Source organism: Ursus arctos, unplaced genomic scaffold (genome assembly GCF_023065955.2).
Source record: "Ursus arctos isolate Adak ecotype North America unplaced genomic scaffold, UrsArc2.0 scaffold_10, whole genome shotgun sequence".
In the NCBI taxonomy this organism is placed as follows: Eukaryota; Metazoa; Chordata; class Mammalia; order Carnivora; family Ursidae; genus Ursus; species Ursus arctos.
In genome coordinates this window covers 42607643-42630831 of record NW_026622764.1, presented here as the reverse complement: position 1 = coordinate 42630831, position 23189 = coordinate 42607643, and positions in this window count along the sequence as shown.

Sequence of the window (23189 nt, the reverse complement as noted above, 5' to 3'; positions counted from 1 at the left end):
CAATACTGCTAATCTTGTTTATTGTTTTAACAAGTTTTAGTGATTTTTAGATTATTTTCTATATGCAAAATTATATCATCTTTGAATACAGATAATTTTAGTTCTTTTTTTTTTTTTTTTTACCAACTGGATGACTTTTATTTTTGTTTTTTTTACCTGATTTCCTTGCCTAAACCTACCAGTACAATGTTTAATAAAAGTGGCTAGTAGGAACATCGCTATCTTTTACCTGATCTCAGGAAGAAAACATTCAGTCTTTCACCATTAAGTATGATATTAGCTATGAGGTTTTTGTAAATACTTTTTACCACATTGAGGAAATTTCCTACCACTTCTAGTTTGTTGATGATTTTTTTTTCATAAAAGGATGTTGGATTTTGTCAAATTACTGTGTTGTAGGTATTGAGAAGATCATATGGTTTTTGTTCCTTTTTACTATTAATATGATGTATTACACTGATTGACAGATGTTAAACCACTCTTGTATTTCTAGGATGAATCTCACCTGTTGATAGTATCTAATCATTTATATGTTGCTGGATTAGGTCTACTAGTATTTTGTTTAATGTTTTTGTGTCTGTATTCATAAGGGATGTTGGTTTGTAGTTTTCTTGTGACAGCTTGGCCTGGTTTTGGTGTCAAGGTCATGTTGAGCTCATAAAATGATTTGGGAAAGTATCCTAATTTATTTCTTGAGTTTGTTTCAGTAATTTGTGTTTTTCTAGAAATCTGTCCATTTTATCTAAGTTATCTAATTTGTTGGCATATAGTAGTAATAGTCATAATATTCCCTTATAAACTATTTTATTTCTATAAGGCCAATAGTGATGTCCCATCTTTTATTCCTGATTTTGGTCACTTGAATTTTATCTTTTATTTTCTTGTTCAGTTCAGCCGAAAGTTTATCAGTATTGTTGATCTTTCAAGGAGCTAACTTGAGTTTGTTGATTTTCTCTATTATTTTTGTATTCTCTATTTTATTGATTTGCACAACCTGAAAAGGCTATTTCACTAAAGTACTCTGATTTGTATTTGAAGTACGTGACAGACATTTAGTCAGAGTCCAGTGATATAGTCACATAAAGTGGAGAGAAGAGAGAGCCTGGGGAGAGGGCCAGAAAGGGAGAGATATGAGATGTGTTTTCTTTCCTCTGTCTTTGGTAGAAAGCAAAAACGTTTTTGTTTGTTTGGGTTTTTCTGTTCTGTTTTTTGACATTTCAGGAACTTCTAACACAATCACACCATGTTGGAGTAGCCAGGTGTTATCATAAAACTACAGCATATCTTCAATGGAGAAGGTAACAACAGCCTTAATGGACATTAGTGGATATGGTGGATCTTCAGGTCTTAATCAGATTCAAGGTTTTATCATTTTTGGGAGTTAAAGCCAGTAAGAGTATGTGAAATTTCAGGCTTCATTTTGCAGAGGGTGGCTAGTTCCATTTAGATTTTTGAAGATGGTGGACATTAATAAAGAAAGTTCAAGCTGAAAAGGGGAAAATGATATACGTTTACTATCCCTTTTTGGTTAGTGCCTCTTAAGAAAAAGCCTTTTAAAAACAGGATGCCTTATGGAAGCAGAGTGGATTTGTTTATGTGGCCAAATGGATGCCCCAAGCTATTGTAAGGGGGATGAAGAGGAAATGAAAGCCACGATTCAAGTGATTTAGTTGTTTTGACTAACAGGAGGTAACTATTGATGATATCATTAATTGTGGTAACATGAATGTGGGGCTGAAGAAATACCATTTACACATTGCCCTGTCTGTATTCTGCATTTACTGTTTACTATTTATTTTCAGAAAGAGGTCATATGTCTCGTTATTTTAGTGCAACCTGTAAAATCAAAAGGCCACAGATGGATTTACTGACATCATCATCATCATCATCATCATCATCATCATCATCATCAACATCATCAGTCTTTTCCATGATTAACATCTATTTTACATTCACTAATTGTGTCAGTGACTTTCTTTTTGTAGGAATTTTATCTCAGCTGTCCTTCCTCCCACTTTTCCTCCCTCCACCATTCATTTTATGCAATGGAGTGAAGTAAAATGTTAGGAGGTAGTCAGCTACTTCACCACACCTTTTTATTCCACTGACTGAGTTCTGCTTTAGTGGTACATTAAGTTCCAACAGAAACATTATTATGTTTTAGTCCTTAGGATCCTAACACTACTGAATTTATTATTTACTTGAGGCTAATGAAAAAAAATCAAGTAATAAATGTAAATGAGGGGAGAGAAGCACCTTAAAATATGCTCATCCTATCTTTTTAGGCAATTAGATATCCAATAGTAAACCTTGTGTAAAAAAATATATATGGCACATCACATTCTTAAGAAGTTATATTGAAGATCAAGGGCTTTCAAGTTATGAAAGCCCAGTGATTCATTCAGGGGTTCATTCTGACTTGAAAGCATCTCAAATTAATAATCTTGGATTATTGGCTTTTTCAAAGGCACTCTCAAAAAGGAATGATAATGTTCTGTGGGTAGGAATTTCTATAATACACTTAATATTGATTTTCAGTATTAGAAGCTAGATTTAACTAATACCTGAAATGCTACTGACAATAATCCCTTGAGACTACAAGAATAGAAATCATGTGCATTACTTTTTTATTAGGTATCTGTGTCTTTCTGGTCATATTCTTCATCATCTTCCTGTGTCAAATTTTGAATATTTTAAAAATTAGTTCAGAAGCATTGCTGATTAAAAGGCAGGCCAAGGGGTGCCCAGGTGGCTCAGTCGGTTGGGCGTCGGACTCTTGATTTCAGCCCAAATCATGATCTTGGGGTTGTGGGATCAAGCCCCGAGTTGGTTCCATGCTCAGCATGGAGTCAGCTTGGGATTCTCTCTCTACCTCTCCCTTTGCCCCTCCCTCCACTTTCGCATGTGCTATCTCAAATAAATAAATGAATTAAATCTTTAAAAAAGAGGGGGGCGTGCCTGGGTGGCACCGTCAGTTGAACCTCCAACTTGGTTTTGGCTCAGGTTATGATCTCAGGATTGTGAGATTGAGCCCTGCGTCAGGCTCCACACTCAGCATGGAGTCTGTTTATGTCTCTCTCTGCCCCTCCCCCTCTCTACAATAAATAAATACATATTTTTTAGAAAAGGGCAAGCTGAAAAGATGGAAAAGCACAATATTTCTTTATTTCATCTACATAATGTTTTATTGTGTTCTCTATTCTCTTTTTCAAATAAACAGAAATCTACTTTTCATAACTGGTTTCATGTAAATTCCAGATGATTTGGTGCTCTTCAAAAAACACTATCTCAAACATAGAGAAAAGTTAAATGTATTGTACAAATAACATTTTCCTGAGCCATTTGCAAGTTAGTTGTTGACATGGTTCCCTATTATTCTGAATATGCTGGAACATATTTCCTAAAAACAAGGACATTTTCCTACATAGCCAATAATACAACCAACAAATCAGGAAGTTAACAATGATATATTACTACCATCTGATACTCAGATCTTATTCAGTGTTCAACACGTCTATCAGTAATATCCTTTATAGCTAAAAAAAAAAAAACAAAAAAAACAAAACAAGTTCTAGTTAGTATGTTTTATTTATTTAGTGGTCATGTCTTCTTAGTCTCCTTCAATCTGGAGCAGTTCCTTAATCATTTCTTAATTTTTGTGACCTTGATACTTTTGAAGATTTTATACCACTTATTTGGTATAATGACCCTCAGTTTGGGATTGTCTGATGCTTCCTCATGATTCACTTCAGCAGGTTATGTTTGGCAGGAATATCACAGAAGTAATGTTATGTTCTCTTTGCGTCCTATCACATAGTACATGATTTGTTTCATTACTGGTGAAGTTAACATTGTTCACTTGATAAAGGTGGCTCTGCCAGACTTTTCTTCCCTTATAAATAATAAGCATTTTGAAGGGAGATACTTAGACTATGTAAATAGTCCATTGCTTAATCCATGTTCAGTTTATTCATTATATATTTCTAGCAATAAGTACTGTCAGATTCCTATTTTATTGAATGAGTTATCAGTTACTATGTTTATTTCTTCTGATATTCAGAATACCTCAGATTTTATCAGTTCTTTAAAATGTCTTTTTTTGTCCTTTTGATACTTCCCAATCATTCTCTGTGCACTTTCTTATTTTTAAACACAACAATTTGTTCCAAGTTTATCATATACACTTTTCATCCTAATCCTGAAATTTAGTAATTCTTTCAAGAAACACTTAATTTGCCTTTGTGGATTACATGAAGTGTCCTCTCTCATATATGTACTCATTTCCTTCCACCTAGGCTCTGAAACCCTGTTCTGGGCTGTCTGCACTTTGTCTGTGATGAAGCCCTTATTCTTTTTAGGATCCAACATGTTGCAAAGGGCCACTCTGTGTCCTCATGTGTAGATGACCTCTTCATCCCTCTTGAGGTCCAGCACTCAGTGCCGGAGCTGCACCCTGTGTGAATATCCTCTTCACCATGCTGGGCTCTAATATCTGACTCAGGGCCCTTCCTACCACTGGTGCCTACACTAGGCAGTTGCCTTACTCCTCATAGGCTCCAATACTTGCTCTGGGCCACTGGGCTCCTAGGTTTTACTGTCTGTGCTATAGGTGCCTACAGCCTGATTCCCTTTAATTGTGTTTGCAGTGAGTTGAAGAAGAAGAGGGTTAACTCTTTAAAGATTAAAGTTACATCAGTTAGTACTCAAATGATAAATAGATTTATAAATTGTCTCTCAGAAACCATAGTTATGGGAAAAAATAGCCCCTACCTATTAATGATCAGCTAGAACACAAAACATAGAAGATGACTCCAGATTCCCATTTGTACACAGATGAGTACCAAATGCATACTGCCATCCCAGATCTCCCTTTAGAACAAGAGACCCATGACGGTCTGCCTACCTAAAGTCTCCTCCTCGGTGTTTTAAAGGCATTTAACCTACTGATTTCTAGTCAGGTCTTCTCCAGTGTTCCATAACCCTTCCAGTTAATGATACTTCTTTTGACCCATTAATGAAATCCAGAAACCTATGAATTAACCTTGCTGCTTTATGTTTCCTCCCTCCCACATCCAGTCTTTTTATTGGCCCTTAGATCATTATATAATTTAAATGTATTCACTTCTGCCTATCTCATGTGCCACCGCTCTGATCTGAGATGGTTATCTCATCCCTCAAGTATTGAAATAACCTCCTGAGTGTTCTCTCTGCACCTATGCATGCCTACCAGAATCCATTCTGCACACTGAAGCAGAGAGATGTTTTCAAAACAGAGTTGGATCATAACAAGTGTGTACGCTCCCTCCACCATAGAACACATGAGTGGATTTTCGTTGCTTTCAGGATTAAAAAAAAAGACATCCTGGAGCTACAAGGCAATGTCAGGGCTGGCCTTTGTTCCTCTCTTCAGCATTATCCTCCTTCAGATCCCTTCCAGTTCTCTGTGCATCAGCCATACCAGCCTTCTTTCTTGTCAATTCTTTGAGTGTTCCCTGCTCTCTGTAACGCAGAACCTTTCCAAATGCTCTTCCCTATGCCTGAATGCTCTTCCACCCTCTATATGTAAACAGCACTGTTTACTTAACTCCTATTCCTCCTTCAGATCCATTTTAATTACTGCTTCCTCAGCGCAGCGTCCTTGCCTGCCTGACACTGTCACTCACCTTATTTGATGTTTTCCTATTAACATGAACTTTTCTCTTTGATCACAGGTCTCCATCTATATTTATCCGTGGTTGATCGGTGCCTGACCACCCCATGTCAAACCCTATGCTCCATGTTAATAGGGATAATAGTTATTTATTCTTGTTTCTTTGTTTACTATATTTTGGCATCTAGCAAGCCTTTAATATATGTATGTTGAAACGAATGAACGACTAATTCATGGTTACTTTACTACTGGAGTCCAGAAGATTTTTTTTTTTCTCCTTCCTTTCTATAGGGCTCTTTCTCTGAATCTTCCTGTTCATTATGCTACTGCTTTATTGCTTGTCATTGCCAAGGCTTCTTGAGGCTAGATGCCTTTTGTAATATCTTTCAAAGATTGTAATACATTGTCTCTGTCCTTCTTCAATTTGTAAAATTTTCCAAAGATAAAAAGAAAATTTCATGGGAAAATTAATAAAGATAAATGGTATAATGGTTTAAATTAGTGTTACCATTAGCCTATCTTCAGTATTTTAGTTGTAAAATGATTGCAGTAGGCAGACTATAGCATCAGTATAACAGCATGCAGCCAGCCCTCTTTATTCAGCATAGGGAGATAAAAGATAAAAGATAGTAAAATAATTGTTAAGAGAAAGCAACTGTTCAACTTTCTTTTATTTTCATTTGGGAAGGATGTCCAAAAGGCAGATAATTCCTTGTAACCTCCCAATATGATCTGTTTCTCTTAAGGTAGTAAATAATTGAATGAGGACTATGATTAGCTTAGTAAGTCCTCAGGATAAAATTTATGGATGTCATGGTTTGACAATTATTAACAAAGTGACTCCTTTTGTCTGTGGGGATGTTTGTCTTACCTGACAAGTCTGTTGTCTCAATGTTGCTTGATACTGGCTGAGAGGTAGTATGGATATGATGTATCTTGGGGCCTAGGTTGGGCTTGGGGTTATTTTACTTTGCATTTTGTATGGGTAGTTGTCATTTTACTTTAGAATGAGCTTTACACATCTGGTAGGATATTTCAGGTTAGTCCGTAAGTCATTCATTCTCTATAATCTCTAAATGCAAAAGGTATAATCTCAACTCAGTGTGAGAAGCTCTGAGCCCAAAAGCGTTCTTAAATCAGAGAGAATCAAAGCATTTTGCCTTGAGATAAGAACAAGTATGTCTCAATATGTTTCATTGGCTTTGTTTCTATTATGAGAAAAACACATATTGCCACATTTTGTTATAAAATATTAGCGGAAAATATAATTGATATGATGCTATATTTTACACATAAACTGTTTTGTTCAATGTAACCTGATGTTATATAAGGAACACGTCAAATTCTTTCTGAGATCTCTACTAGCACTTATATGAAAAATTAGTATTTTTGAATCTGCACATTTTAACCATTTTATTTTTCACGTTATATTATTGTTTATACTTTCTTCAAAAATAACATTTGCTCCACATATATCTGTTAAACTCGCAATACTTCCTAGGCATTGTTATGATACCTTGAATATATGAACACACGAGATATAATATTTGACCTCAAAGGCTTCATAGTTCTTAGAATCTGATAAAACCCTGCATTTCAAATTCTGATTCAGTCACTTACTAGCTATGTCAAATTATTTAATTTTTCTGAACCCTAATTACCTATGAAATGGAGAGACTAATAATATCTACTTTATAGGACTGTTGTGAGAACTAAATGGGATAATTCATGTTAAGCATTTTCTATGCCATTTGGAATATAGTGAGTACTTAATAGATATCAGCCTCATTATGGTTGTCATCATTTCCAGAAATATCATTATCATTATTTGTCATCTGTAGATTTGAAAGTATCCCAAGGAGTACAACTATAAAGGTCCATTTCATGAGTAGGTTTCTTATCGCTTCCCTCTGTTTATAGAGTTGTGTTAAAGAGTGAGTTGAAAGAACATTAGGATCAACCATAGCAAAATGGGTATCACTTTAGGGATTCTAGAAAGGCCAGGCAGTCTTCCAAAACCTCACCTAAAAAAAAAACAAAAAGTATATTGAAATGTGATTTAACTGTAAATACTGCTGGGAGAAATAGTAACTACTTAATTGTTCAATGAATTTTGGCTATTATTTTAATCTTTATCAGTTTGCTATTGATACAATATGGTTACCAGAAACAAAACAAAACAAACAAACAAAAAAAAAACACCACCTCAGTGGCATGGAACCATAGGCATTTGTTTAGCTCATATAGCTCTTGGTTGGCTGGAGGGGCTCATCTGGGCTGGGCTGGGCTGAGTGACTCTGCTGCTCTTGGGTGGGTTTCCTCAAGCACTGTGGATTGGTTCTGCTCAATGTGTTTCTTATTTTCTTCCAGGAATCAGCGGTCCTGCCTGGACTTGGTCTTCCCATGCAGAAGTATAAGAGGGCAAGCCCAGCTGTTTGAGTGATTCTCAACCCTTTGGTGCCATTACATCTGCTAAGGTTCCATTGATTAAGGTAAGTCATATGGATGAAACCAAAGTCAAGAGTGGTGAAATACACTCCACCACTTTCCGGGGGGAGCTGAAAAGCTACATAGCTAAGGGGTTAGACATTTGTTAATAATGTCAAAGAATTGGGGCAGGCAGGACACATGTATCTCCAATGGCAATAACACAAACCATTCTGGTGCTGTCCCCTCTCATAGCTTCATTCCTACTCAACTCAGCCTGCCCTCCTCCTATATCCACAGTGTGTAAATGCCACTGTGACCTCTTGCATTGTACGATATCGACCATCTCATCAGATTAACAGTGCTTGACAGCCTTCAACCATTCCTCTTACTTGATTCCCTTTATTTTTTTCTTTTTTTTTGACTTCCAGTAACACTTTATTTTTTTATAATAATATTTTTTTTATTATGTTAGTCACCATACAGTACATCCCTGGTTTTTGATGTAAAGTTCCATGATTCATTAGTTGCTTATAACACCCAGTGCACCATGCAATATGTGTCCTTCTTACTACCCATCACCAGCCTATCCCATTCCCCCACCCCCCTCCCCTCTGAAGCCCTGTTTGTTTCTCAGATTCCCTTTAACTGAAACTTGGCTTTCCCCTAATATTGCAAATTTCTTTTCAGCTGTTTCAAGTTCTTCCTTTGAACTCATTTGGTGGCAAGTTCAGGCAGTATATTCTTTATATTGTTCATACCTTTTTTCAGGTAATTGTTCTTTTACTATGGCTCAATAGCTTTTTTTGTGAGCTGACATTTTCCACTTCTGTTTATCTCTTTTCAACTTTGCATCTCAAATTCACCTTGTTCCCTGCCAGCTTCAGAGTTCTAAATCCACTCCCTTTCATTATGTCATTTTTGCCCTTATGGTTTCTTAGAACTTTTTTAGGCTTCCATAATTGGGCATTATTCTATTTTATTTCCCACTTCTTAGGTTCCTCCTTTGCCTCATGTATTGGAAATGTTTTCCTTCTCACTCCATAAATATAGGCATTCTTTAAAGATTTGTCCTTAGCTTTCAACTCATTATTTTTCCCTTGGTAATCTAATTTGTTCCCACAGGTTAAATTATCATCTGTGGTGGATGAGTCTTTACTTCATTTTTACATTGGCTTCCTTCCCAAGAAGTGAACTTTCAGTTGCTTGACATACTTCTTTACTGTCCACAGACGATCTGTATCTGTTTTGACGACCCCATTTCTTTATTGCTATCTCAGTCCTTCCAGGATGTAGGATCAAAATTTCATATATTCAATTTATTTTAACATAATTTATTCTAATGTATTTCTATTCTTTCTATTCTAATCTAGTTTGAGATTTCCGCACTCCTATGTACGATAGGGACCTCAAATCAGTCTAACAAGCATCTCTTAATTGCCTCTTTTATTCCAATCTTGCAAGGCCTAGTAGATAAAAATATGACTAAGATATGGTCCCAGACTTCAAGAAACTCTATTGGAGGAAGCAGAAAACAAATATTTGGCCATAAAAAAGACAAGTGGCATAAACCAAATGCTATGAGAACACTAAGAAGGAAGAAATTAATTCTGAGATGGAGATCTGTCAGAGTAGTCTTCACAGAGGAGGTAACATTTGAGCTGTCATTGAAAGATGCATCAGAAATATAGCATCCTTGACATTTAAAGGTTTACAGTCTACAAAGTGTCTGACCTGTATCAATATCCATAACAGATGCTTACCTGCCCATAGGGACATCAGTGACACTCTATAAAAGGTTTCTCCCCCAGTGCACCAGTGTCTCAGGAAATCTTGCCTGGCTCTGCCTTCTGAGTTTATCTCTTCTTTGTTCTGAGTCACGGTATCAACCTCCAGATATGGTGCTTTGGATCTTTCCTTCCTTCTTGTGCCCACTCTTACTAAGTCGATTTCAGTTCCCTTTTGCTTCATTTTCTAAAGCTTCTGACAAGAACTTGCTCTGGCAATGCAGTCACTTATAGAATCTGAGACTCCTTCTTACTTTGATAAATATTCAGCTAATTGTGGGAATAAGGTGGATAGGTAAATAACTAAAATTCAAAACAATAGGTAGATGTCATTAAAGAGTTTTGTGTTATGCAGATTTAAAAGGAGAATTCCTCACAAGTATGTCAACTTCTTCCCAGATAACTCTGGACCATCCCATCATGACTGAAAATTAACTTTTCCCCACAAATATTACTTTCTTGTCTCCATCTTCAGGTGTCCTAGAAGAGATTTGTGTGGGTGTGTGAAGGAGAATGTCTGCATATTTGTCTATGAAAGTTTGCAAGTCTATCCTTATTATAATCTGTCTGTCTTTTGAACTAGGTGTGTGGCCAGAGGTAACAGTAGCTTACCTCAGATTTCCTGGGCAATGGAACACTGAGCATGAGTCAGTCCTAATATTAGCTGTAGCACTATGCACGCACCTGTGCGAGTCAGCAGTTCCAGGGGACCTGAGTGCATGGATGATATTCATACTTCTGTGACTGGACTGGGGTAGTCTGAATCTGGGCTTGTTTCTGTCTGTAAGTGGATCTGGTCAGATGCTAAAAGAAGGAGAATAATGACTACCTAAGATCCTAGGAGCCTACAGTGGAAAATAAAACAAAATCAAACCAGGTCCAGTGGTAACAAATGGTGCATGTTGGTGAAATGGTTGGGCAGGAGAGCCTAGAATAGTTTTTAGTTCACAATAGGATAGATTAGACGATAGAATTCCTCATTGTTCAGCAACAGAATTAGGCTGGGGTTGAAATGGTTTATTTTTTCTTTGTTACAAGTTTTCTTATGGACTCAGTATTAAAACAAATAATTAGGTTTTTGGTGAGATCTCAAAAGAGTTGTTTTGAATTGAATTTGCTAGTGTATTTATTTTCTGTAAATGCATTTCCATTGCTATTTTGTAGTAAGACTACGCTGAATAGTCTATGAGTATGTATTTTATCTAGAAATTGCAATGGCAAGTGCCTGGTCAAAATACATATTAAAAGCTTGTAGGTCTAAATATAGTTTGCAAATGTAAAAAGAACTGGGTTAATTTTCTGTGACCACAGGTATATAAGTAACAAGGATAAAAGACAACCGCAAATGTTATTACACTAATCACAAATATGAAATTTATAAAACACATAAACTATAGCTCTTTAGAAATATAATACTACAGGAATTAGAATTCCTGGAGCCAAGTCTGTTATTTTTGTTGAAAGTAGTCCTGACATAATTGTCAAAGCTTTGAATGTGCATCTCAGTCTCCATATTTTTATAAATTTAAAAGAGCAGCAGAATCACAAGATGCTATGCTCCAAGGACAATTTCCTCTATTTAATTTTTTAAATAATTATGAGCTATTTAGTGAGAGAAGCATTTTTGGAATATAATTAGTAGGACAGTATTGACAAGGAGGATGTGGCAAAAACACAAATGAATTTACATATGCCAGAATGTGTAAGAAAATATAGTTTTCCTTAATGAAGCAATTTAATACAGTAATGGAATTATTTAACAAAAGAAATTTTAATTGCATGCACTACCATAATTCTTCACATTTATTGAAGAAATCAAAATATTAAAGCCCTGTTTAACAAATAAGATTAATATTTTCTTTCATCCCTCAGTCTGTTTTAGGAATCTGAGAGGGTGGTTATTAAAACCATTACAGATGGTTAAAGGGTTTGCAGAAACGGAGGGATTACCTTTTGGTATAGTTATTTATTCAGCACTAGCCATGCTTTTCTAAGAATACAGCCTTAGCTTTGAACTTCTGGGAGGCAATAGATTGTAATTGAACATGAGGAGCTTTGGAATTGAACGTAACTTGGTTTAAACTGTGAGCCTTTGGCAAATTGTAAAACCTGCTCCAGTCTCCATTTCTTCACTTACAAAATGGGGAAACTATCTAATTCTTGCTGATGAGGTGTTCCGTGTGATATCAAATATTAAGTGTCTTGTAGTGAAGGTGCTCAATAAATCTTTTGTTCCAGTTCTTTCTCCTGTAAATGAACCAAAAACATAGTTGAGTAGTAGCATTACTACTACTTCTAATACTACAATTAGTAAATAATTTCTGTTTATTGAACATCTGGTATATCATCTATATTGGGACAACGGCTTTACATACACTTAATTGAGTATCTACTATGCACCTAGTATTGAGCTGGCTACTTTATAGTATATTCTCTATATAAAATTTTAAAAATCAACTTTATAAGGAAGAAAGTTGGAATGCAGTTATGTAGATGAGAAGTTCACATTTGGCTGGAATAGTACTGATTTCTAAGCTGAAATATTTTTGTTCCAGATCTTTAGAAGATTTATCATTTCCACTATCTCATTTGAAATCCTGTTCCCATGTAGTAATGAACAGAGATTTCAGTAGCCTCAAGTATAGCTGAGATAACAAAGCTTTAATTAAGTTGTGACTTCCACTTTCTCTTAGTTACTGTTGGAGCTATGACTTAAATTCAGCTTTTTAAACTTCTTTCCAGTTTTCTTTCCCTCTACCATTCTTTCTCAGTGTGTTTATGATAAGTTAATTACATTAATACTGTAGAAATATAGTTTAAGGGTAATGTTGGATGATTGTTTCTGGTTCTCTGGAGGTCAGGATAAGAGGGTACGCTTATAAAGTAGTAGAGAAGGATTTTAGAGTTTGAGATGAAATTTTTGCTTTTTACCAGCTATTAAACATTGTAATGGAACCATTGAGGGTGATTTCCTGAAGATTTGAAAGTATTGAAAATATATGACTATGTTTGGAAGAAGATGTGATGAGAATGGGTTAAATGATTGATTCAAGATATTTTCCTGGCTTAAGATGATAAGATTTTATACCACGTATATTTACACTTTCCTATAAACTTCTCTCCATACCCATGAAAACAGATTTTATTTGCCCTTTCTTTCCCCCACACACCACCCAAACTCAAGTACCTGTGCACTACACCACAGACACACACAGAGCCTTGTTTTCCTGGATAATGGTAAGCCATCGCAGCTCCTCGACTTTCCGTCTTGAGTTAATGATATTTGTCCATTACTCACCACTGGACTGCTCAGGTACGTAGAGAATGAACATGATAAGCCCAGTACTTTTCTTGTGATTCTGCAAACTGTACTAGCAGCTGAAGTAGGAGTTGGCCACTTTGCTTTTCTCTTCCATACAATCAGGCAGAGATTTTAACTTCTTGGCAAACACAAACTGGGTAATTGAACCACTTGAGATTTTCACAGGTGAAATGGAACGGAAGCTCCTATCAGTGTCATCCTTAGGTTGTTCTTTTCTCTGCATGTTAAAACTGAAGCCAATAATTTTCTAAAAACGTTGCGAGTATTGTTATTATTCTCTTAATAACTTGTCTTATCTCTGGAATCAGTTGTTAACTTAAACCTGCCTTAAGCGTGATTTTTAAATATTCCTATACTGATCAATTCATTTGGAAGATACTGTTTGGGAGTTTGGAAAGGGCTGTGGACTTTTCCTTTTTTTTAAAAGTAAGCTCTGTGCCCAATGTGGGGGCTTGAACTCACAATTCCAAGATCAAGGGTCTACTAACTGAGCCAGCCAGGCACCCCAGGGCTATGGGCATTTTAAAGGTGTTGTATTGGGATAATAGCATACTTATAATAAAAAAATGGAAACTATAAAATATGAAGAGGAATGATTAATCTGGCGATATTGTACATTAAATGCTATTTTCTGTTCAGATGACCATTAGTTATAGTCTAGGGTTGTGGGAATCTTAGTGCTATAGGATCTGTTCAGATTCTCTACTGGGTAGAAATTTTTGGCATTTAACTATTACATTCCAAAAAGAGCTTTTGCAAAAATAAAAACTGAACATCTTGTGTTTCATAGTCTGTTCTTGAGCTGTGACTTTTCACAGGAGGGAATGTTCACATTACCTTTAGTTAACTCTACCTTTGAAATTTACTTATAATTCAGGGCCTAATGCCTGGAAATGATTTTGCCCAGAGTTTCCTGGAGCTTAATATGATTTAAAGAATGCTCCCTCCTACTCATAATCTGAAGTATTTAATTGATTACTCATCCCTCCTTGTCAAACCTGATACAAGTCCTATCTGATAGAGAGCAATCTGCATAATGATGATCTCAATAGGCATTGAAGAATACAAATGTCTTTCTGTTTATTTTTTCCACTGCTAATATCTGCTCTGTTCATTATAATTTCAATATGACAATTAGTTTCTTTTTTTGTTATTATGTTCTGTTGAGCTAGATGTATACACATGCCCTTTCTGTATTTATTCTTTTAGCCTTACTTTGTCTTCAGTTGCTTTTTGTTTATTGAACATTTATTGCAGTGCAGGTTAACATGATTTGTTTGCTTTCTGTAATTTTGAGCCTGATGAGATCTATACTTATTTAAGGGAACACAGTCTATGAAAAGGTATTGAGAGTTTCTAACTTAACTTAGAGAAGACCTTAGATGACTTTAACCAACAAGGCTGTCAGCTACCATAAATGACTTCAACTCAAGTCAACCTTAATTCACTCATTTAATTCACTTAATTAAACTCAAGACATAGTTGGATTCTATTGGATCCCTTAGAGGGAGTTTATAATATTTCACTTTTTCAAGAAGGAATAACTGTCTTTAGATTAGATACCATTTTTAAAAGAATTATAATGCATTTCCAAAGAGCTTCCATCATTCAGAAATTATTCACCCTGTGGTGGCTTACCAAAATCATATGTCAGTGTCACATAGGTAACTTGGCATTAAAATGACAGTACTGCAGTTACCGATGTGTATATGTATGCAGAGTGAACAGTAACCAGGAAATATGCACTCTAAGTGATGTTCTCAAATGCAGAATTAAGAAATATTGTCCTGCAAGCTTGCCAGTGGTGGGCAGGATGGAGTCTCATTTTTCTAATTTATGATGCTGGTGTACAACTTATATTGGAGTTGACAGTATATATTTAAGAGAGTAAAACATAAAACAGTAAGCCCTTTCTCTTTACAGAGACAATTTTACTCTGACTTTTTAGGTGGTATTAAGTCCTGAGCAGGACCAGAACAAAGGTACACATAGTCAAACTGTGAAAATCTGAGATTTTGCCATACTTGTAAGCTAACAAGTTAGCCTGTCACAGGTTCATGGACACTGACAGAAGACACGAGACTCCTTGGCCAGAGACAAGGGACTTCATTACACAAGTAATAGCAGTGGTCAGAGTGTCAGCATTTTTTGTGCCAGTCTGCTGAGACCCAGTTTCCACAAGGAGATATGAAGACGGCCAGGTGACACCCTTACATGTAGTGTGTTGTGATACAGGACATAGACCCCAAACTTAGGGAATCCAAATATACTGTTCGGTAAGCATGCCTTTTGCTATGGAAAGAGATACTCTTTCTACTTTCCAAGGCCGTTGGATATACACACATCCTTGAAAAAAATCTGGAACATAGGGCAGTCAGTGTCTCTGCTTTTAACACATGTAGAAATGCGAGAGACCCATGGAGAATTGACACCTCCAAAGATAAGACCATGAGTCCTTATCCGAAAGAGTATCTAATTCTTGCCTAGGTTTATTTATCAGTTCCACTATCTCATCTAAGAAAAATATCTTTTCCTCTAAATGGCACCTGGTAAAAGAACCCACTCTCATTTCCCCATGTCCAGCTTCCTCCTTAACCCATTTCTGTTTGGAACTAATTTCACTTACACCAGAAATTACCTCTTTGAAGATGCGCATATCCAGTTTCATCTTTCTTGGTCTCTCAGTAGCAGTTGATGCTACAAATTACTTCTTCCTTTTCAAAACGAAGTGGGTTTTTTTGGCTTTGTAGAACTATACTTATGCCTCCACTGCCACCTCCTAATTGCCTCTGTGGTTATTTCTTCCATTAAAAAATTGATGTCCTTTGAGGTTCTGTTGTTTACACGCTCTCCTTATGTGACATCACAAACTCATTAGTGCTGGTTGCTCTCTCATTTATGTCTCAAACCTAGACTGTTTTCTGAGCTCCAGACCCACATTATCACCTGCTTTCTGAATATCTCTATTTAGATGTCTTACTGGCATCTTCATAACTGAGTTTAAAACACAGGTTACCATTTTTCTTGGTCCCCTAAACCTACATGTTCTCTTGTGCTAGTCTCATTAATTGGTACCACCATTTTCCTAGCTTTCCAATTCAGGTGGGTGCCATCCTTGACTCTGCTTCTCTTGTATCTTCTGTGTGTATATTTGTTCATGTCCTTCTGATCATGCCATCCAGTTACCTCTCCATATATCTCTATCATCCTCACCATAACTATTTTAGTACAAGCCACCTTCATTTATGCATGCTAATTAAGTATGTTGATTACTCACACCTGATCTTTTTGACTCCAGAGTCACCTTCTTCAAATTTATTCTCTAACCAGAGGGATAAAATACCAATTTGATCTCGTCATTAACCTGATTAGAATACTTTGAGTCCGCTAGCCCTTGAGAGAAAATTGAAACCTCACGTCATAGGATAAAAGAACTGCCTTGTTTCTGACCACATTTTAGTCTAGCCATTACTACGTTTTCTCTCTGTTCCTAGAAGTCCCTTTCTCCGTTTTACCTTGGGACTTTTCACACATACTGGTCCCTTTGCTAGAAACTGTCCTATTTGCCTGTTCAACCAGATATCAAATCCATAGGGAAATATTTTCAAATTCATCTTTTTTTGACCTACGTGCTCCCATAGAACCCTTTACTTCCCCTCTCTGAGCACTCATCCCCATGAATAGCAGTTGCTGATTTCATACTGACTATCTCTTAGCACTGTTAGCTTAATAAAAGCAGGGACTGTTTTTTTGTATTGTATATTGTATTCTCTAGGACTGCATGCTATTCTGTGCTGATCAAAGGTTTTCAATAACTATTTTTGAATATATGAATAAATGAAAGTAAGATCTAGGCCTCTTCATGGTGAATTATATCTATATCTCGACAGGCACAGATATCTCTATTTTTAATATAATGAAATAATGATACCATTTATATAACAGGAATTACACACATATAATAATGGAGGGTATTTTTTCACAGAGTTTTATATATTTGTTATATATTTGTATGTGTAAGTGTTTTAGTCAGAGCTGAAAAATACCAGTAATATATTCTGGTGTCCTGGCACATGGAAGGTTCTCAATAAATATTATAATTTTTAATGAATGAATGAAAATGGGAACTAGATCTTGTCACAGTGAATTATGTCTTTTTTTCTAATGACAAAGCCAATTGTATCTATTTCTTACATAATGCAATAATAATAACGCTTCTAGAATAGGAATTTCACACATGTAATGATGGGAGCCATTTTCTCACAGGATTTTGTATATGTGCCTGTGCTTTCCTCAGAGCTGTACAGACCAGTGATAGAATTAGGAATCATATAAGTAGATAAGTGGATATTATCCATTGTATACTGTGTTAAAAGCATGTAATCATTTTTTCTTTGAAGATATTCTTACACATTCTTAATGGAAACTTGTTTCTTCGAGATAGACTCTGCTAGTATAGGTGCATTCCTAAGCAGAAGCCACATTTTCCTCTTTGGATACATTCTCAGTTAGTCACAGAATGGAGTGTAAGTCAGAGGCGGTAGGAATCTTATTTTACTGCTGCCACTGCCTTCTCTGTCTGATGACTCGGTTGCTCTTGCAGCCTCCTTATGAGTAGGGTAGAGAAGTAGCAAGCTTTCATCGAAACTAATTAATACCTCTTTTTCTCCCTTGTTGTTAAAGAGCATCTATAGCTGGACAGATGGAGGGGAGAAAGGGGGATAGCAAAACCTGTGGGAGGGGGAGGGGAGGTGTTCTCCTGAGAGGCAGCTCTTAACACTCATGAGAAATTGCCCGACAGTAAATGAAATACTGATATAACAGGTTATCAGTATGTCCATAGCACAATGGAGAAGTCATTTGAGATTATATCAATTAAGTGAGCCCTTGGCTATTCTCAGTGATTGGAATAGATGTGATCTCTTTGTTATGTTTTCTTGTGTATATTGTATACTTTCTTGTGTATGTTGACTACTATGTATTTCTTGGGGAGTGTGCCTTGCAGTTTCAGAGAATTTGTTTGTTTGTTTGCTGCTATTCCACAGCACATGCTGTGCTTTCTTTTATAGAGACAGTGGCAGTGCTTGTTACATTTGATTATTATTGCTTTGTAGATGTGCTTGGTCCAAGCTCTAAAAATATATATATGCTATTATTGCCTCCCAATTTTATTTTTTAGCTTCTTAACAATGTGCCTGCATGTTGCCTAAAGCTGCCTTTCAGTGCACACGCTTATATAATGTTAAAAGACAAATAAAGCCAAAAAGCTCCTCTTAATATTCTGAGAAGAATATATCTGCTATTAAAAGAATGTAATTGCTATTAAAGGAGTAAAGTATCTTTTGATAATATGCATACAAGAAAACCTATTGATTATCTGAGGAGGCTATCACAAATAAGGTTTTTAATTATTAAACCTGTAGAGATTACATAAATAAAAATACTTTTCTTCATTCCTAGAAGAGTTCTTGCTCTTTTTATTATAAAAATTGTGTTTCACAAAAAATATTTATTAAATTTCGCTTTTATTTTTTTATTTATTTATTTTTTGCACCTGGACCTATCTTTTTCTTGGCTTCAAGCTAACTTTGTAGCTTGAAATTACTTGCTACTGTCCCTCTAGATTAGAGATTATATATCTTGGCTTTAGAACCTTGATTAGACTGATACAAAGGATGGACTGATTTTATCTGTCCATACCTCCAGTATGGAATCACTTCTGAAGATTGTTTTTATGGGAGGATGTTGACTTAAATTTTTATTTATTTTTAAAGTACTAGAGAGTACAAAGTTTACCAAGAAGGAGTTTCTTTCTCATTTTGTTTTTTTCTGTGCATTTTATTGAATTTACAATTGATAAGGAGCTTGCCTCCTGAGCTCTGGTTTATAATACTTATTCAGCTGGGTATCCTCCAGAGTAGTAGAGAGTAGTCAGACAGCTACTCCTAATGATTAGTGAAGAAACAGCCAACAAATAGTAATATTAATAACAGCAATACTTATACATGTAATATTCCCTGGCTTACATATATTATCTCAAACTTAAAAAGACAGGTATTATCTCCACTTCATAGACAAAGATACTGAGGTGTGGTGAAGTGATGTTCCTAAGTGTACAGAGCTACTGAGTGGTGGGTATGAAGGATGGTGAAGACAATAGCTAAAGCATCACACATCTCGGTAAAGCATGATAGCTTGTCCATAGTCTAATGATAGTCTAGATTCTTTCTAAGGGGCAGAAATTACATAGTATTTATTTATTTATTTTTAAAAAGGATGTGTAACTGCAGAAATTTCAGTTGTTAATAGAAATAAATATGATCAGTTGTAACTGGTACAAAATTTAGCAAAATACCTTTGGATGATAGTGATGCAACTAAAACATGAAGCAATCTTTTTGAGGGCAACTATTTAAATATTACAGAAGTTCAAATTTTAAATGCGACATGCTGGCTTTCCTATACAAAGCTCAGAGCATCTTTCTGTTTGGCTTAACACTCAAATATGTTAATGTGTTTAACCCTCACATGTGTTTTTCAGCCTATCCCACTCTCCATTCATTACTAGCTTCAATTCATCCTTAACCTTCACCATTCTGTTGCCTTTATTTCTCCTTAATTTACTTTAGTAACAAGAAGCCCAGTTGAAAAGACACTGTCTGACATCCCAGCACTCATGTGCAGCTCTTTCCTTTATGCATTATGGAACAGTTTTGATACTGGGGGGAAAAAGGACACAATAACAAAGCCAGTGGGATACCTTTCTACTTATTTATTATAATGATGCTTGTCTTATGAATTGGAAGACATCTTTGATAATAAACTACAGAAATACTCTTACAAATTTTGCCTTTTTAAATAACTGGAAAAAGAAGGGATGGGAAGGAAGGTTGTTGTTATAATAGAGATCTAACATATTAGTTACTAGAGTGACTTAGCTGGTCAATTTCTTTATTTTTTATTTTTTATTTTAATGTTTTTTTATTATATTATGTTAGTCACCATACAGTACATCCCTGGCTTTTGATGTAAAGTGCGATGATTCATTAGTTGCGTATACCACCCAGTGCACCATGCAATACGTGCCCTCCTTACTACCCATCACCAGTCTATCCCATTCCCCCATCCCCCTCCCCTCTGAAGCCCTAAGTTTGTTTCTCATAGACCATAGTCTCCCATGTTTCATTCCCCCTTCTGATTACTCCCCCTTTCTTTATCCCTTTCTTCCCCTACCGATCTTCCTAGTTCTTATGTTCCATAGATGAGAGAAATCATATGATAATTGTCTTTCTCTGCTTGACTTATTTCACTTAGCATTATCTCCTCCAGTGCCGTCCATGTTGCAGCAAATGTTAAGAACTTGTTCTTTCTGATAGCTGAGTAATATTCCATTGTATATATGGACCACAACTTCTTAATCCAGTCATCTGTTGAAGGGCATCTCGGTTCCTTCCACAATTTAGCTATTGTGGACATTGCTGCTATGAACATTGGGGTGCATATGGCCCTTCTCTTTACTATGTCTGTATCTTTGGGGTAAATACCCAGTAGTGCAATGGCTGGGTCATAGGGTAGCTCAATTTTTAACTTTTAAAGGGACCTCCACACTGTTTTCCAGAGTGGCTGTGCCAACTTGCATTCTCACCAACAATGTAGGAGGGATCCCCTTTCTCCACATCCTCTCCAGCAATTGTTGTTTCTTGCCTCGTCAATTTTTGCCATTCTAACTGGCATAAGGTGGTATCTTAGTGTGGTTTTGATTTGAATTTCCCTGATGGCTAATGATTTTGAACATTTTTTCATGTGTCTGTTAGCCATTTGTATGTCATCATTGGAAAAGTGTCTGTTCATATCTTCTGCCCGTTTTATGATTTGTTTATTTGTTTCTTGAGTATTGAGTTTGAGAAGTTCTTTGTAGATCTTGGATACCAGTCTTTTATCTGTAGCATCATTTGCAAATATATTCTCCCATTCCGTGGGCTGCCTCTTAGTTTTTTTGACTGTTTCCTTGGCTGTGCAGAAGCTCTTTATCTTGATGAAGTCCCCAAGTTCATTTTATCTTTTGTTTCTCTTGCCTTTGGAGACGTGCTTTGGCCGATGTCGTAGAGGTTGCTGCCTATGGTTCTCCTCTAGGATTTTGATGGATTCCTGTCTCACATTGAGGTCTTTCATCCATTTGGAGTTTATCTTTGTGTATGGTGTGAGAGAGTGGTCAAGTTTCATTCTTTTGCATGTAGCTGTCCAATTTTCCCAGCACCATTTATTGAAGAGACTGTCTTTTTTCCACTGGATGTTTTTTCCTGCTTTATCAAAGATTAGTTGCCCAAAGAGCCGGGGGTCCATTTCTGGGTTCTCTATTCTGTTCCATTGGTCTATGTGTCTGTTTTTGTGCCAGTACCATGCTGTCTTTGTGATCACAGCTTTGTAGTACAGCTCGAAATCCGGCATTGTGATGCCCCCAGCATTGTTTTTCCTTTTCAACAATTCCTTGGCGATTCGGGGCCTTTTCTGGTTCCATACAAATTTAAGGACTATTTGGTCCAGTTCTTTGAAAAATGTCATTGGTATTTTGATCGGGATAGCATTGAAAGTGTTGATTGCTCTGGGTAGCATGGACATTTTAGCTATGTTAATTGTTCCGATCCATGAGCATGGAATATTTTTCCATCTTTTTGTGTCTTCGTCAATGTCTTTCAAGAGTGATTTATAGTTCCTAGGATATAGGTCCTTTACGTCTCTGGTTAAGTTAATTCCAAGGTAACGTGTGGTTTTTGGTGCTATTGTAAATGGGATGGATTCCCTAATCTCTCTTTCTTCAGTCTCATTGTTCGTGTATAGAAATGCAACTGATTTCTGAGCATTGATTTTGTATCCCGCCACATTACTGAATTGCTCTATAACTTCTAATAGTTTGGGTGTGGATTCTTTTGGGTTTTCCATATAGAGTATCATGTCATCTGCGAAGAGAGACATTTTGACTTCTTCTTTGCCGATTTGAATACCTTTGATCCCTTTTTGTTGTCTGATTGCTGTTGCAAGGACTGCTAGTACTATGTTGAATAATAGTGGCGAGAGTGGGCATCCTTGTCATGTTCCTGATCTTAAGGGAAAGGCTTCCAGCTTTTCCCCATTGAGAATAATATTTGCAGTAGGCTTTTCATAGATGGTTTTTATGAGATTGAGGAATGTACCCTCTATCCCTACACTCTGAAGGGTTTTAATCAGGAAAGGATGCTGCATTTTGTCAAATGCTTTTTCTGCATCAATTGAGAGGATCATATGGTTCTTGAGTCTTTTCTTGTTGATATGATGTATCACGCTGATTGATTTGTGAATGTTGAACCACGCTTGCATCCCAGGGATGAATCCCAGTTGGTCATGATGGATAATCCTTTTAATGTACTGTTGGATTCTATTAGCCAGGATCTTGTTGAGGATTTTGGCGTCCATATTCATTAGGGAAATCGGTCTGTAATTCTCCTTTTTGATGGGGTCTTTGCCTGGTTTGGGGATCAAGGTAATATTGGCCTCATAGAATGAGTTTGGTAGCTTTCCTTCTGTTTCTATTTTTTGAAATAGCTTTAGGAGAATAGGTATTATTTCTTCTTTGAATGTTTGGTAGAATTCCCCAGGAAAACCGTCCGGGCCTGGAGTTTTATTATTTGGAAGGTTGTTTATCACTGACTGAATCTCTTCATAATTAATTGGCCTGTTTAAAAAAATCAGTTTCTTCCTGTTTCAGTCTTGGTAGTTTATAGGTTTCCAGGAAGGCCTCCATCTCTTCCAGATTGCTTAATTTATTGGCATATAGCTGTTGATAAAAGTTTCTAATAATCCTTCCAATTTCATTGGTGTTGATTGTGACCTCTCCTTTTTCATTCATAATTTTATTAATTTGGGTCCTTTCTCTATTCTTTTGGATAAGTCTTGCCAGTGGTTTGTCTATTTTATTGATTCTTTCAAACACCCAGCTTCTAGTTCTGTTGATCTGCTCTACTGTACTC